An 18102-nucleotide genomic window follows, 5' to 3' on the forward strand; every position below is an offset into this window, starting at 1 on the left:
AGGGAATAGAAGGCTCTAAACCACTTCCTTTTTAATCTAAGTTATTATGAAAATAGGTTTGATTAGATTTAATTATGAAAGAGATTTGAGGTGAATCAGGTTAGAAGTTTTTATGGATGACGATAACTCGAATGGTCGAGTAAGGGAACTTGTATCCACCCAATCAAGGAGAGGAATCAAATTCTTGAGACCATATCCCTTTTCATCCTTAATGAAAAAATGCTTAAGTATGATTATATATTTTAATTTGAACTAGAAAAGTACTCAATGTTGTAAGACCCTAATTTTGACCCTAAGATTCCTCATGGCATCATATCATTGCTCTTTGCATTTTGCCTCAAGGATCATAGCATCTTGGCTCCTTTACCCTTGGGTTGGGACTTGTGTGAGTTGGTTTGAGACCACCAAGCATGCTTGAAATGTATATTATTGATTTTTTTTGTTTACTAACCAAAAGCACAAAAATATGTCACTAACTTGTTTTGTTTTGAAGCTCAAGCAGTCATGTGATCCAAGGCTCCTAGGAGGCTCCTATGCCCATTGAAGTGGCCAGATGAAGATGAAAGCTAGCATGACAATGGTTACCAAAGCTCTAAATCATCATATATGTCTCTGTAGGTGTTTAATTGGCTGCATTGTATGGTAAAACACTAGCTGGATTCTAATGTCTTGACTGATGTCATGACATGCTGTGGAGGTGTTTGTTTGACTGCATTGTATGTTAGAATATCTAGCTGTACTCTGATGTCATGACATACTTGAGTAGTATACTGCAGGATTAGCTAATACAGGATTTATTGAATGTCAAACTGGATGTTATGACATTCATCCCTGTCAGCAGATACTGAGGAATAGAACAGTTGGTGTTCTGTTAGAACTCAGTATTTATTTTCAGTCTGGTTATCAAGGAAATACCAGACCTGGCATAAGGCCTACTGTCTAAATGTCAAATTGGATGTTATGATATTCATCATTGACAGCATATACTGAACAATAGGCAGAGTGGTTTTCTGCTACACTTCAGTATGTATCTCAGTCTGTTCTTCAGGAGGATAACAGACCTGACATAAGGCTAATTGTGTAAATGTCAAATTGGATGTCTTGAAATTTATTAATGTACGCTGATACTGAGGTATGGACAGATTGGTCCTGTACAGTTCAGCAAATTTGTACTGTCTGTTTTTAGGAAAAGCAGACTTAGCATATTGTCCTTAATTTGGATGTCAAACTGAATGTTGTGACATTCATTCCTGACAGCGTATGCTATATTGTAGGTTGTTTAGTTTTTCTGTTTCAGCATTTTTCTCAGGCTATTCTTCAGGGTTTCAACAGCTGAGAGAAAATCCAGGAAACCAACAACCAAGCTACAATTAATGAACCTAACAAATAGCCTATTTGTTAGTAACCTAGATGTGGAATTTAGGGGAACTCGCGTGACCTTAATTTCAGGAAAATACAAGTACAAGGCCCAAGTGCTGCAATATAAAAGGATGGCAATCCTTCATTCAGAACTGGGGATTTTTAGGCGTGAAGATTTAGTGTGTCCATCATACTTCACTACTGTATTTTTGTGTGTCTTGTATTAGACGTATCTTGTAAGCCAAGCTATTATCACGGAGATGATTGCATTGGTATAGGGTGTCCATTGAGTTGTAAGTGTTGTGTCACTCTAAGCTTTTAAGCGTGAGTGCTATGTATCTTGATTAAAGCTGTTAAGCACAATCAAGAGTTGTTTGAAGTGTGACTTCATAATTGTCTTTAATATTGATTAAAGGTAGTAATCACTGAGGTGATTGAGGGGGAGTGAGTATGAACTCTGATCTTAGTGTAAGATTGAAATTGCATTGGGTAGGTATTAAGTGATAGGGTTAAACAGTTGGTTTAAGGTATGAATTAATACTACTAATAGTGGATTTCCTCCCTGGCTTGGTAGCCCCCAGACGTAGGTCATGTTGGACCGAACTGGGTAAACAATTACTTGTGTTATTTACTGCACTTACATTTTAAGTTCTGCATAATTCTTGTCTGCGTAGAATTGGATGTCATAACAACCCTTGTGACATCGGAAGTCTGTTAACTAGAATTTCAATTGGCATCAGAGCAGGCACCCTGCCTGTTAATTTCTGGGTGAGATCTAGGGAAGTTACTTTCTAGTACCATGGACAAGGATGTAGGACATTCAAATAGACCACCCATGCTGGATGGTTCTAACTATGATGACTGGAAGCCTCGTATGATAGCCTTCTTAAGGTCTCTAGATAGCAAAGTCTGGAGAGCTGTCAACAAAGGATGGGAACATCCAACGAAGACAGGTAACGATGGAGTCAGTATGCAAATCCCTGAAGAAGAGTGGGACAAGGAGCAAGAGGCATTAGACCTTGGAAATTCTAAGGCCTTGAATGCGTTGTTTAATGGAATAAGTAAGAAATCTTCAGACTGGTGCACCATTGTGAGCTGGCCAAGGAAGTGTGGGATACCCTCAAGGTAACTCATGAAGGTACCTCCAAGGTGAAGATGTCTAAACTTCAGATGCTGACCACCAAGTTTGAAAATCTGAGGATGAAAGAGGATGAGACTATTCATGACTTTCACATGAATATTCTTGAAATTGCCAACACCTCTGGTGGCTTAGGTGAGAAAATGGCTGAAGAGAAACTTGTAAGAAAGATTCCCAGGTCCTTACCTAAGAGATTTGCAATGAAGGTCACTGCTATATAAGAGGCTCAGGAGATCTGCAAGATGAAGGTGGATGAGCTCATTGGTTCTCTCCAAACCTTTGAAATGGGCTTGTGTGAGAATGTTGAAAAGAAGAACAAAAGCATAGCTTTTGTATCGAATACTGAAGAGAAGTCAGAAGCTGGATATACTGGAGGTGATGAAAGCATATCAGAATCCATAGCCATGCTTGGGAGACAGTTCAACAAGTTCGTGAAGAAGATTGATCAAAGAGGTAGACCAAATGTCAAGAACATCCCGTCTGACATAAGGAAAAGATCAACTTCTGAAGAAAATTTCAACCAAGGCAAGGGAATCCAATGTCATGGATGTGAAGGTTATGGACACATTAGAGCTGAATGCCCTACTTACCTCAAGATGCAAAAGAATGGGCTAGCTGTCACATGGTCTGAGGGAGATTCTGAGAGTGAATCTGAAGGAGAATCTGCTAAACATGTCACTGCACTAACGAGTGTTTGTGCCACTGATGATGACTCAAGTGCAGATGAACTGACCTTTGATGAACTTGCTGCAACATATAAGAAGCTATGTGTCACCAATGCAGAAGTGCGTGTACAAGGAGAAAAGCAGAAGAAGCTCATCAAGGAGCTGGAAGATGAGAAACAGACGCATCTGACAGTCATAGAGGGTCTAAATGGTGAGATAACCTTGCTGACCTCCAAGCTGGATCAAATGACTAAATCCATCAGAATGTTGAATAAAGGAACTGACACCTTGGAAGAGATCCTAAAGGTGGGACAGAAGTCTGGAACCATGTCTGGTTTAGGCTTTGTGAAAAAATCCTCAGCTGAACTCAAACGCTTAAAGGCCAAAGTTCAGAAATTCAAGCGGAGGTCACACCCAATGTCTCAACATCAGGGAACCAGGATGAATAATCATCAGAAGAGGAAATTCCAGAAATGGAGATGTCACCACTGTGGTAGGCTTGGCCATATAAAAACATTCTGCTACAGGCTTCATGGTTACCCTAACCAAGCCCCTCATGTCAGACCTAAGCATAAGACATATAGGCACAATGTCCCCATCAAGAAGCGACAATGGTATGTTAGGTTAGCTCACACAGCTCTAAGGGCATCTACCAGAGAAGACTGGTACTTTGACAGTGGCTGCTCAAGACATATGACTGGTATGGAGAATTTATTGGTGGATATACAACCTTACACTACCAGCTATGTGACCTTTGGTGATGGTACTAAAGGAAAAATAAAAGGTGTGGGTAAGCTGGACTGCTCTGGAGTTCCAGAACTGAATAATGTGCTGTTAGTAAAAGGACTAACGACAAACCTCATCAGTATAAGTCAGCTGTGTGATCAAGGGTTTTATGTTCAGTTTACTAAGGAGCTATATGTTGTGACAAATGGAGACAACCAGGAAGTTATGAGAGGATCCAGATCCAAAGATAACTGTTATCTGTGGGAACCTAAAGTCTCAAACTTCTCCACAATCTGCTCCTCAGCCAAGGAAGAACAGGAGGTGAAGCTGTGGCATAGACGCCTTGGACATCTCCACTTACGGGGAATGAAGAAAATCATATCCAAGGAAGCAGTCAGAGGAATCCCAAAGCTGCTTATTGATGAAGGAAGAGTCTATGGGGAATGCCAGGTCGACAAGCAAACCAAGATGTCACACCCTAAGCTGGGACATCCTACAACCTCCAAAACTCTGGAACTTCTGCACATGGACTTAATAGGACCTATGCAGGTTGAGAGTTTGGGTGGAAAGAAGTATGCCTATGTGGTTGTTGATGACCATTCCAGATACACTTGGATAAGCTTCATCAGAGAAAAGTCAGATGCATTTGATGTCTTCAAAGAACTGTGCATCAGACTTCAAAGGGAAAAGGACAATTGTGTTGTCCGAATTAGGAGTGACCATGGGACAGAGTTTAAGAATTCCAGGTTTGATGAGTTTTGCTCGTCTGAAGGGATAAGTCATGAGTTTTCCTCTCCTATAACTCCTCAGCAAAATGGGATAGTTGAAAGGAAAAACAGAACTATTCAAGAATCTGCCAGGGCGATGATTCATGCAAAGAAGCTTCCTATGCACTTTTGGGCCGAAGCGATGAATACAGCTTGCTATGTTCACAATAGAGTTACCTTGAGAAAAGGAACCTCCTCCACTCTGTATGAAATATGGAAAGGCAGAAAGCCCACTGTGAAGTACTTTCATATCTTTGGAAGTAAATGTTACATTCTCACAGATCGTGAACAGAGAAGAAAATGGATCCCAAAAGTGATGAAGGTGTATTCCTAGGATACTCAACTAACAGCAGAGCTTACAGAGTGTTCAACTACAGGACCAATGTCCTGATGGAATCCATAAATGTTATTATGGATGATAAAGAGGAGGGAATCGATGTCATAGAGGATGTTGGAACATTCCTTGATACTTCAACAGACATATCACTCAAGACTGAAGAAGTACTGGAGACTCCTCCTGAATGTGAGATAGATGCACCCACCAAAATTCCATCTATCAGAATTCAGAAAGACCACCCTAAGGATCTTATCATAGGGGATCCCAATAGTGGTGTGACTACCAGGTCAAGGGAAATTAGCTCAAACTCCTATTTTGTATCCAAGGTTGAACCAAAAAATGTGAAAGAAGCCCTGACTGATGAATATTGGATCAATGCCATGCAAGATGAACTGGAGCAGTTTAAAAAGAATGAAGTATGTGAGCTAGTTCCACGACCAAAAGGGACTAACATCATTGGTACCAAGTGGATTTACAAGAACAAGTCTGATGAGAAAGGAGTAATCACTAGGAATAAAGCAAGACTAGTGGCTCAAGGATATACTCAAGTTGAAGGGGTTGATTTTGATGAGACGTTTGCACCTGTTGCTAGACTTGAGTCAATCAGATTGATGTTAGGTGTGGCCTGCATTCTGAAGTTGATGCGTGTTTTTCGCAAGTGTACGAATCACGTCAAAGTAATATAAAAGATTATCGAATCCACAGAGACCAAGTGTCAATCTATCAAACCTGTTGTTATGGTGTGTATCTAAGGCAACTATTTTTAAGGGTTTTAATAAGGGTGCAATGGTAAATAAAATTATAATTTTAAATAATAAATAAAGACAGGCTCGAATGTAATTCACGCAATCAATGATAATCCAGTACTTGTTAGTGGAACTACTTATGGGCAATGTTTTCTCCTTTGAAAAGAACTAATTTAACAGGAACTGTCGCTTTCGCGTATTCAGAACCGAGTTGTACTCTCTAATCAACCCCTCCTATTGTCACGGATAAAAAGGTGCGTACTGCGTTAGAGTAGTAAACCTATTTTTAAGAAATATAGTATCTTAACTAAGTTGAAAAGTATTTTAACCTGGACTTCTTAGCAAAAAGAGGTTCTTACGAACCAGAGTTTAAACTTCCTAACGCGTCCGAAAATCGTTTTAAAATCTCTTTTCTTTTTAATCTAAAATCTCCTAATAAACTAGACAAAGCGCTTTTGGCTGTTTTTGAAATAGTTAAAAACAATTACTTGAATTGAAAGATAAAATAGCCCTTAGGTGTTTCCACGAACAATTATACTGATTACTGGTTTAATTACGATCCTTACATTCTAACCTTTATAGAATTAGTTAGACATGATAAAGTAAATATTCTTTTTATAGTTTTTCATAAAAGTAATTTAAAGCGAGTGCGGATAATAAACAAAGTAAAGTGCGAGTGCAGGAAATAAACAACGTAAATGTGCGAGTGCAGGAAATAAACAACGTAAATGTGCGAGTGCAGGAAATAAACAACGTAAATGTGCGAGTGCAGGAAATAAACAACGTAAATGTGCGAGTGCAGGAAATAAACAACGTAAATGTGCGAGTGCAGGAAATAAACAAAAGTAAAATACGAACTTGAATTAAAATGGCGGCAGGATTAACTTCCTCCAGAGTGCTCCAAAAACTCGAACCACAGACAGATTACAGACTCGATCACTCGATTGCAGAGGCACCCCGATGTGGAATGGCAACTGCTTTATAACTGATATATGCCTAGAGAATTCTAATTCTGGATGAAGAAAAACGAAAATCTAAGGTCCTATTTATAGTAAAAACTGAAAGCATGAAATGACAGGGACGCCCCTCCACTAAAAAGTGGAGGTTACTGATTTTGGCCTTGTGGCGCCCGCCACAGGCCTATGGCGCCCGCCATGGTCCCTACAGGGGATGATGGAGTGGGGATCGTGGGTCTTGACGGTTGAGGAGTGGTCTTGAGACGTGGCCACGTCATGGCTAACCCCATGGCGCCCGCCACGGTGGGTGCCGTAAGTGCAAAACGCTGAATTTCTAGGTTTTCGCCCGTTTTCACTCCTTTTTCGCTCCTTTTCCCGATTCAAGCTCCGATTATTATAAAAACCTGAAAACATAAGAAAACAAAGAAATAACAAAGCAAAACAACAATAAAAGCTAAGAATGCATGCGAAATCGGAGTCAGAAATACGGTGAATTTTAGTGTGATCAAATTCTCCCACACTTAAACCTTTGCTTGTCCTCAAGCAAACATTAAAGCTTAAGAAAATATGGTGTCAACACTTGTCTTTGGGCTAAAGGGATTCTAAGTTCAAGTCAGGATGCAGTGACAGATACTAACTAAGTGAACCAAGGGTACCATAGTAACACAAACACAAACTTCAATCCTATATTAACCACTCCATATCATCCCACAATACCTAGGCCTATCTTCTCATCTTTTTGTGTCCTTTTCATTCAGGCGCAATCACATTAAGCCCGTTATCTGTACATGCTTCATAGTAGAGTGACCGGTTAGTGATTCTGATCCATAACATAAGGTTTCTGGCACATAAGCATGTGTAAACCTGTTTTATTTCGCCTAAATGTAGCTGCGGGGGATCGGATCGTAATCCGCCCTACCAAGTTCAGTGCCAGATACCTCTGAACCAACTAACAATAGGTGACTTGCAAAAATTTTTTTTTTTTTTTTTTTTTCTCTTTTTTTTCGGTTTAAATGACTTTGTGAGGGTCACCTATACCAGAGTTTGCCTTTTTTTTTTTAGTATTAGCACTGGATCATTCACTTATGTTCATCGGCCCCCTACGTAGAGCATGCTTAAGCCGGAGCTGACTGCTAAGATAAACTACTTAGGACAATTTTTAAAATGATAGTAAAGGCCAAGATGGTGGGGTTTAGGAGTGATTCCTATATTCAAGAGGTCTATGGTGCTAAAATGGTTCTGATGTTTCAAAAAGTTGACCTAAGTCACTACATCCTAATCTAAACCTGTCCCAAAGCCCAAAAAACATGTGAAACAACATCATTTTCTTTTTTTTAAAAATTTTCTGGTAAGGCTAAGGAAATGGGAAAAAATGAAGATGAACTAAAAAGACACTATACTGGTGACTCGTCAGACTCATGCATTATCTAAGAAAATTAAATTACTGAAAGGAAATAATTAACTAAAAAGGGAAATGACAGAAAGCAATAAAATCCCCTCCCACACTTAGATCGAACATTGTCCCCAATGTTTCGAAATAAGATAAGGGGGGTAACCTGAAAAAGACTACTGAGGAGGGGCACTGGTGCCTTCGCCGTCCTGATGTGATGGTCTGGAACGACGGGATCTACTACGATGCTGGTCCCTCCGGTCGAGTCGTGCTGATAAAGCAGCCTGAGCACTCCGAACCTCTCGAAGGTTACCTAAGATGGAACCCTGAGTGGCCTCGACAAGCTGGTAGTGTTGGCTGTTGAACTCTCTCTGACGGTTCTGCTCTAATGAGATATCGTTCAAGGTACGGCAAACGTTGCTATAGGCACGATCCGAAACCAATCGCGATTGTTGCATGAAGCTCATATTGTCCGTCAGCTGCTGTGAAATAGTAGAGAGAAGGCCATCACGCCTTTCTTCTCTAGCTGTCATATCACGCCACATCTCCTCGGTGACATGGAATCCAGGAGCAGTACCTGCAACAGGGTTAGAGGAAGATGGTGCGGTGTGTGACTGTGAAGGACGATGGGGGGACATGTGAGGGATGGGAGACTGCTCTCTCCGATCATACTCATCATCAGTGTCATGTGCCTCCCCATCGGGAATATTAGGAGGAAGTGGACCCAAAACACGTGGAGCATTAAGATCATAGGTCCAGTTCCTTTCATCACGTACATCAGTACGTCTACTGCATGGTAAAGCAACAGATGGGATAGCTACCCCATGAACCATCAACTCATAACCACCTTCTCTCCTTGCTCGGCACAATTTCATGTCTTTCAGAAATTTTAAATTAATTGTGCGAGGAGGTAGTGGTTCAAGTGTAGCTATCTCATCGTTCAGGCCAAGAGCCCGAGCAATATACGTAACAAGCCCTCCAAAAACAATCGGTCCTGTTTTGTTAGTAAATAAAGTCATATGAGCAAGCATAAACGGGACCGGATTGATGTGGGTTCTAGTGAGGCATCCTTGCAAAAATAGGAGTTCACGAGCATTTACCTTGTTTGGACTTTCCCGGCCAAAAATAGTACATGCCAAAAGAAGTCTAAAAACTCTTATGGCCGGGTTGTGAATGGTCGACGCAAGTATCCCTTCGAAAGAATTAATTGAAGAACTTGAAAGCCTTTGCCAGAAGGTAAATACCTCGGCCGACCACTCCGCATCCAAAGGTGCCTCACAAATTGCACCTTCCCTATGAGGGATTCCTAACAAACCTGCTAGATTGTCGGTACTGAATTCATACTCAATTCCGAACAGTCTAAAAATAACAGTACCGACAGTGCTAGCAGTGTTAGGACTGACAGTGTATATTAAAGAACTCAAAAACTCAGTTGTCAGTCGCTCATAGGTAGGTTCCTGATTAATGAAAATATTATGCAAGCCTAGAAATTCTAATAAATTAAAAACACTATGATAAATACCCAAAGCATACAGACAGTTATCGTCGACGTACCTAGTCGAGAGAATTTCTCGACTTTGAAGCCTCTGAATAATTTTCCGTTGCCTTTCGCCCGGTCTTCCATCACGAAGAAGAAATCCGTTGAACTCCATTGTTGAATGCTCCTTAGGTAGTGAAAATGGTAGAAAAAGTGGTTTATGAGGGGATGATAAAGTTTTGATTTTTTTGGTTTTTTGATGGATGAAAATGGAAATGGATGTTGGATATGTTTTATGGATGGTGGGTATTTTGGAAATGAGGGAGCTTCAATGGGGTTCAAGGAGGATTTGGAAGGTTGGAAAAATGGGTTTTTGGTGAAGAAAGGGATGAAAATGGTGGAAATGGGGATTCAGCCCCGTACTTGTTGTTGGTACGGTGTGGCGCCCGCCACAGGGCCTATGGCGCCCGCCACAAGGCCAATTCCTGGGCCTTGTGGTTTTGGATCCTCCTTTTGGGCCTTCTTGCACCTTTGTCTTCCGGGGGGTCTGAATAGCGTTTTCTTCTTCTTTTCAAGGCTTGAGGCTTGCATATTTTTTGTAAAGACAAAAATGAAAATATTTTTGTCTTATATTTTTTTTCTTTGCACGACAAAAAATAAAATAATTAAAGAAACAAAAGAAAAAGAAAAAGTTAACATTAGTGCATAATATGTATATATATAAGAAATTCAGAGTGCATGAAAATATAAAAGCTGCAGTAAAGTAAAATATGTCTGGAAATGCGATAAATAAAATACTAGGGTAATGCTGTCAGGGTAGAATGAGTCATGTGGTAGGCGTCTTTTCCTGGCTTGATCCACGAAACTCAACTATCTCCCTCCGAAGCTCTTCAATCGCCTGATGTAGAGCATCGGTCTCTGAGGCATGAGTGAGATCAGAAACCTGCATCTGTAACTCTAAGTCTGCCACTTCCTGCTTGAGCAGGGCAGTCTCCTTACGGAGCTCATAAATCTGTGTTTGTAGGTCAGGTGGCTGCAGAGACAAATTGTTAGACATAACAGTGATCTGGGGAGTAAGAGGTGTAGGAGTGTACTCAGCGGCGGGAGGCGATTTCGGCTCTTCGACAGTCTCTCCATAACCCTCTAGAGCATAACTCCAATTTTCAGGATCATGGACACTGGTCATCAGCTGATCTGGTAATGTGAAATAGTGTATCGCTTCGCCGTCGATCAGCAGTCTAAACATGTTGGGCTCAAAAGAAGCCCTCCTCATCAGTCCTCTATCAAGACAAAAATCAATATCCAGGGTGGTGTAGAAGCAGAAGGTCCTGAGGTGCAATAACTTGCGAGACAGACCCAATGCAGTAGCAATCTGTGTAACAATCCCACCGACATGGATGATGCCTACGGATGATCTGGCAACACTAGCCAAGCCCTTTAACAGAAAGTTGCCACAAGCAACAGGGCGAGACTGAGTCGCACAAAACAGTAGGAAAATCTCCTCTTCACTTAGCAGTGTCTCTGTATCTGGAAAACCTAGGAAAGAATGTGCTAGAATCATCTGGAAGTACCTCAATGCAGGGTTGTGGATTACCTGAGAAAACTGGGTAGAAGGATCTTGGCTCCCTCCGCCGGATATTTTAGTCCAAAACTTTTCCACTTCTCTGCTCATAAAATACCCCATCGGTGTATCTGGAATAGCATCAGGAGTAGTCTGGAAACCTAGCAAATCACCAAACTCCTTGTGAGAGAATGAGTAGTCAATCCCGAACAACCTGAAAACAGCGAGTCCATCGGGTCCAGCCCAGGGGTCATAATGAAACGAGCTGAGGAACTCAAGAGTCAAGTTCCTATAAGTGTTGTTCCTGTAGTCAAACTGTTCCCACTGGAGTTGATGGCATAAAAATCTGACGCTTGGCTCTATCCCCAAGGCATCCATGCAGTCATGGTCAGGGTACCTGGTAGGAGCCATAGGGCGTCTCATGTGAACATAGTAACGCTCTCTCTGTGCATCATCTCTAAAGGCCACGTGCATGTCATCAGGGTTCTGCATTCTGTACAAGGTTAGCAAACAAGTCCTGAAAGCACATAAAACATTCAATCGTTAGTCCTGACATAATAATAATAATATAAACAAAATAAAGTAAAAGTAAAAAATAAAAAGTACAAAAAATAAGAAAAACCATGGGTTGCCTCCCATGCAGCGCTTGTTTAACGTCATTAGCTCGACGACCGATATTTAAACATCATTGGAAGGATATGGTGGATCACTCAGAGTATGGCAGGTGTATGTTGTCGGGATGTCACCTCCTTCGTAGGGCTTCAACCTCTGTCCATTGACGATGAACGGTTTACATGTCTGGTTCTTGATTTCAATAGCACCGGATCTCAGGATCTTAGATACTTCGAAAGGGCCAGTCCATCTCGAACGGAGTTTACCTGGAAAAAGTCGTAACCTAGAATCGAACAGGAGAACAGGATCGCCTATTTTGAAGTCTCTTCTTATGATTCTTTTGTCATGCCAAGCTTTTGTTCTTTCTTTGTATATGATGGCATTTTCGTAGGCAGATTGTCTGAGCTCTTCTAATTTGTGGATGTCAAGGATACGTTTCTCACCAGCTGTCAAGTAATCCAAATTCAAAGTTTTGATGGCCCAATAGGCCTTATGTTCCAATTCAAAAGGTAAGTGACATGATTTTCCATAGACCAGTTGATAAGGGGTTGTTCCTATAGGAGTTTTGAAAGCGGTTCTATAGGCCCATAATGCTTCTTGAAGTTTCTGTGACCAATCCTTTCTAGATATAGAGACAGTCTTCTCGAGGATTTGTTTTATCTCCCTATTAGATACTTCCACTTGTCCATTGGTCTGTGGGTGGTATGGTGTTGCTACTCTATGCTTAACTCCATACTTGCTTAAAAGTTTATCAAATATTCTCGATATGAAGTGCGATCCTCCATCGCTTATGACTAAACGGGGTGTTCCAAACCTGGGAAATATATAATTTTTGAATAATTTGATGACTACTCTGGTGTCGTTTGTGGGTGCGGCGATAGCTTCAATCCATTTAGACACGTAGTCAACAGCTACTAAGATGTACTGATTTCCAAAAGATGGTGGGAACGGTCCCATAAAGTCTATACCCCATACGTCGAAGAGTTCTACTTCTTGGATATTTCTTAACGGCATTTCATTACGTCTTGAAATATTTCCTGTGCGTTGGCATCTATCACACTTGACAATGAAAGCATGGACATCACGCCACATAGTAGGCCAGAATAGGCCAGCTTGAAGAATCTTGGCGTAGGTCTTAGATGTGCTTGCATGTCCACCATAGGGTGCAGAGTGACAATGCTCAATTATATTATTTACCTCTTCTTCTGGAACACAACGGCGGAAAATGCCATCTTTACCTCTCTTGAAAAGAAATGGTTCGTCCCAATAGAAGTTTCTCACATCACTATAGAACTTCTTCTTCCGGTGGTAGTTTAGATCAGGAGGTATGATGTCAGCGGCTAGATAATTAACAAAGTCTGCATACCAAGGTACATCACTTATGGCTAAGGATTTTTGAAAATACTCATGAGGGTCTGGGTTATCTTCTTCAATGTTTTCTAGTTGGGCTATCAGTCTATCATAGGCAAAATCGTCATTTATGGGAACTGGATCAGGTTTCAGGTATTCTAGCCTAGATAGGTGATCAGCTACCACATTATCAGTGCCTTTCTTATCACGGATATCCAAATCAAACTCTTGCAGTAATAGAATCCATCGAAGTAACCTAGGCTTGGCATCCTTTTTGCTTAGTAAGTAACGAATGGCAGCATGGTCGGTATAAACTATAATCTTGGCTCCTACTAGATAAGATCTAAATTTGTCTATTGCAAAAACTACAGCTAGGAGCTCTTTTTCGGTTGTTGCGTAATTGAGCCGTGCAGCGTCTAGGGTTCTACTGGCATAATAAATCACATGTAACTTCTTATCTTTTCTCTGACCTAGAACGGCTCCAACAGCGTAATCACTGGCGTCACACATTATCTCAAACGGTTCTGACCAATCAGGGGGTTTCATTATAGGTGCTGAAGTCAGAGCTTCCTTCAGAAGATTAAATGCTTCAGTACATTTTTCATCGAAGATAAATTCAGCATCTTTCATTAAAAGACCAGTTAAGGGCTTTGTTATTTTGGAGAAATCTTTGATGAAACGTCGGTAAAATCCGGCATGTCCAAGAAAACTTCTTATCTCCCTGATAGTCTTCGGCGGTTTTAGATTCTCTATGACTTCTATTTTTGCTTTATCTACCTCTATACCTTTTTCGGAAACTATATGTCCTAAAACAATCCCTTCGGTGACCATGAAATGACATTTTTCCCAATTTAGCACAAGGTTTACCTCCACACATCTCTCCAGGATTTTCTCAAGGTTGACAAGACAATTTTTGAAATCTGATCCACAAACTGAGAAATCGTCCATAAATACTTCCATAATTCCATCTAAATAATCAGCAAAGATAGACATCATGCAGCGTTGGAAAGTTGCAGGAGCATTACAAAGTCCAAAAGCCATTCTTCTATAGGCAAAAGTTCCAACTGGGCATGTAAAGGTAGTTTTTTCTTGATCTTCGGGGTGAATAGGTATTTGGAAGAATCCTGAATATCCATCTAAATAACAAAAGTAAGAGTGTCTGGCTAGGCGCTCCAACATTTGATCTATGAATGGTAATGGGAAATGGTCCTTCCTAGTTGCTTTATTTAATTTTCTATAATCTATGCACATACGCCAACCTCCATCGGTTCTTTTTGCTACAGGTTCGCCCTTCTCGTTTTGCACGACTGTGATGCCTCCCTTTTTGGGTACTACATGCACGGGACTCACCCATTTACTGTCCGAGATCTGATATATTATACCTGCCTCTAGTAACTTAAGAACTTCAGTCTTAACTACCGCACTCATTATAGGATTTATTCTACGTTGGTGTTCTCTGGAAGGTTTTGAATCTTCTTCAAGCAAAATCCGATGCATGCATACGGATGGGCTTATTCCTTTTAGATCAGAGATCTTATATCCTAAGGCTGAGGGGTACCTACGTAAAACTTCTAATAATTGATCGGTTTCTTTTTGGTTTAAGGTAGCACTGACTATAACTGGACGATTCATATCTTCATCCAGAAATTCATATCTCAGGTTTTTAGGCAGTTCCTTAAGTTTTACGGTCGGTTTCATAGGGCAAGGCATAGGATCTGGGGTAAGAGATAAACATTCGTGAAGGTTATCATCAATGTAGGGTGTTTTATAATTGTCATCTTCCAAAATAAGGGTTGATGGCAATTTTATAGATTTATTTTCTTCTTCTTGTTCTAATTCCCTAATGCATTCTTCGATGATATCTAAGGCATAACAAGAATCTCCTATCACAGGTGCCATAAGAAATTTTGACAATATAAATTCTATCTTCTCTTCACCTACCTCAAAAGTTAGTTTTCCTTTTTTAACATCTATTACGGCTCCAGCAGTCGATAAGAACGGTCTACCTAGGAGGATTGGTATGTCGTCATCTTCTTTAATGTCCATGACAACAAAATCAGTAGGTATAAACAACTGACCCACCCTAACAGGGACGTCTTCAAGTATGCCTATAGGGTATTTAACGGATCTATCGGCTAATTGAAGCGACATCTTAGTAGGTTGTAATTCTCCTAAGTTTAATCTCTCACAAACTGCTAAAGGCATTAAGCTCACACTAGCTCCTAAGTCTAGAAAAGCTTTTTCGATGACATGATTCCCTAAAATACAAGGAATGGAAAAATTTCCGGGATCTTTATCTTTCTTTGCTAACCTATCTTCGGAAATAGAATTACATTCCACGGGTTTCGGATCTTCAAGTCTACGTTTATTCGTAAGTATGTCTTTGAGAAACTTAGCATAAGAAGGTATTTGGGTGATGGCTTCTGTAAAGGGGATTTCTACGTGAAGTTTTTCTATAACCTTAACGAATTTTTGATATTGATTATCGATTTGGGTTTTCTTTAATCTTTGAGGGTATGGTATTGGTGGTTTGTATGGCGGTGGTGGTACATAGGTTTTATTTTTAGGTTCTTCTCCTTTTTCTTGACTTTCCGGGGTTTCAGGCTTCTCTGGTTCCTTTTCCTCACTCCTCTCAGAAGTTTCAGGTTCACTTAATCTAGGGTTTAAAGGCTCCTTATAAGCGGTTCCACTTCGTAGAGTAATGGCATTAGCTTGCCCTTTCGGGTTTTGTTGAGGTTGTCCAGGGAACTGTCCTCCAGGGGTAGTCTGTGGGGCTTGGTTTAACGCTACCTGAGAGATCTGGGTTTCAAGCATCTTATTATGAGTAATGATTTGATCAACCTTGGTTCCTAACTGGGTAATTAGTTCGTTAACATGGACGCTTTGGTTCATGAACTCTTTGTTTTTCTGTTTTTGAGCAACGATGAAATCTTTTACAATTTCTTCAAAGCTCGGGTTTGGCGGTACAGGTTGCATAGGTTGATTTGTTCTAGGGGCTTGGTAACCTTGTTGTCTCGGAGGTGCGGTATTTTGAATAGGGTTATTATTTTTGTAGGAGAAGTTTGGGTGATTCCTCCATCCAGGGTTATATGTGTTAGAAAATGGGTTCCCTTGGGTATAGTTCACTTGCTCAGTGTTGGTTTCATTTAACAGATTGCATTCGGCGGATTGGTGTCCTTGCGTTCCACATATCTCACAATTCGGCGAAACTGCGGCTACAGTATTCGGAGTTGTACACATATGTTCGACTCTAAGGGCCAACGCGTCCATTTTAGCCTGCATCATGTCTATAGAGCTTAGCTCATGTATTCCTCCTTGGGCTTCCTTCTTTTCCACTGTCGCTCGTTCTACTCCCCATGATTGATGGTTTTGGGCCATATCCTCGATAAGGGCACTAGCTTCAGGGTAAGGTTTATTCATCAGTGCGCCACCAGCGGCAGCGTCGATGGTCATCTTAGTGTTATAATGAAGTCCATTATAGAAGGTTTGGATGATTAGCCAATTCTCTAAGCCATGGTGTGGGCATGCTCTTAATAGTTCTTTATATCTCTCCCAGGCTTCGAACAACGACTCTCCTTGGAGTTGGGTAAATCTAGTTATAAGGTTTCGAAGAAGAGCGGTCTTACTTGGGGGAAAATATCTAGCAAGAAAAACTTTCCTAAGGTCATCCCAAGTTGTTATTGAATTGGGTGGAAGGGAATCTAACCATGATAGAGCTTTATCTCTGAGGGAAAAGGGAAATAATCTTAAGCGTATCGCCTCAGGAGAAGCTCCATTGGTTTTAAAGGTGTCTGCTAACTGAAGAAAGTTTTTTAAATGTTGGTTTGGGTTATCAGTAGCGAGACCTGAGAATTGTCTCTGTTGCACTAATTGCAGCAGGGATGGTTTGAGTTCAAAATTATTGGCTGGGATAACGGGGTTTACTATACTGGAACTAGGTTCCTCGTTTGATGGTTGGGCGAAGTCCTTAAGAGGTCTTCGGTTTTGTTCTTCGGCCATAGCTATCCTATTCCTATGGAAAAATAAACGTGCGCGAGCGTAACGTTCAGGTTCAGCTAGAGGGTCTACTAAACTTCCGGCACTGCGAGTCTTTCGCATTGACCGGTGGGTAACAACCTAAGTCTAAACGGTATAACTACAGGGTAATGAAATTTGACGAAATTGGTCCCCGGCAACGGCGCCAAAAACTTGATGCGTGTTTTTCGCAAGTGTACGAATCACGTCAAAGTAATATAAAAGATTATCGAATCCACAGAGACCAAGTGTCAATCTATCAAACCTGTTGTTATGGTGTGTATCTAAGGCAACTATTTTTAAGGGTTTTAATAAGGGTGCAATGGTAAATAAAATTATAATTTTAAATAATAAATAAAGACAGGCTCGAATGTAATTCACGCAATCAATGATAATCCAGTACTTGTTAGTGGAACTACTTATGGGCAATGTTTTCTCCTTTGAAAAGAACTAATTTAACAGGAACTGTCGCTTTCGCGTATTCAGAACCGAGTTGTACTCTCTAATCAACCCCTCCTATTGTCACGGATAAAAAGGTGCATACTGCGTTAGAGTAGTAAACCTATTTTTAAGAAATATAGTATCTTAACTAAGTTGAAAAGTATTTTAACCTGGACTTCTTAGCAAAAAGAGGTTCTTACGAACCAGAGTTTAAACTTCCTAACGCGTCCGAAAATCGTTTTAAAATCTCTTTTCTTTTTAATCTAAAATCTCCTAATAAACTAGACAAAGCGCTTTTGGCTGTTTTTGAAATAGTTAAAAACAATTACTTGAATTGAAAGATAAAATAGCCCTTAGGTGTTTCCACGAACAATTATACTGATTACTGGTTTAATTACGATCCTTACATTCTAACCTTTATAGAATTAGTTAGACATGATAAAGTAAATATTCTTTTTATAGTTTTTCATAAAAGTAATTTAAAGCGAGTGCGGATAATAAACAAAGTAAAGTGCGAGTGCAGGAAATAAACAACGTAAATGTGCGAGTGCAGGAAATAAACA

General features: G+C 40.5%; 1 non-coding gene across 1 annotated transcript; it reads left to right on the forward strand.

The window, feature by feature from the left end:
• The first annotated feature begins 16592 nt into the window (after positions 1-16592).
• On the forward strand, positions 16593-16699 carry LOC127116742 (small nucleolar RNA R71). Its single transcript, XR_007801537.1, has one exon. It is a non-coding gene; the product is annotated as a small nucleolar RNA R71 (small nucleolar RNA).
• Positions 16700-18102: the final 1403 nt, after the last annotated feature.

The sequence above is a fragment of the Lathyrus oleraceus genome, chromosome 1, assembly GCF_024323335.1.
Source record: "Lathyrus oleraceus cultivar Zhongwan6 chromosome 1, CAAS_Psat_ZW6_1.0, whole genome shotgun sequence".
Lineage (NCBI taxonomy): Eukaryota > Viridiplantae > Streptophyta > Magnoliopsida > Fabales > Fabaceae > Lathyrus > Lathyrus oleraceus.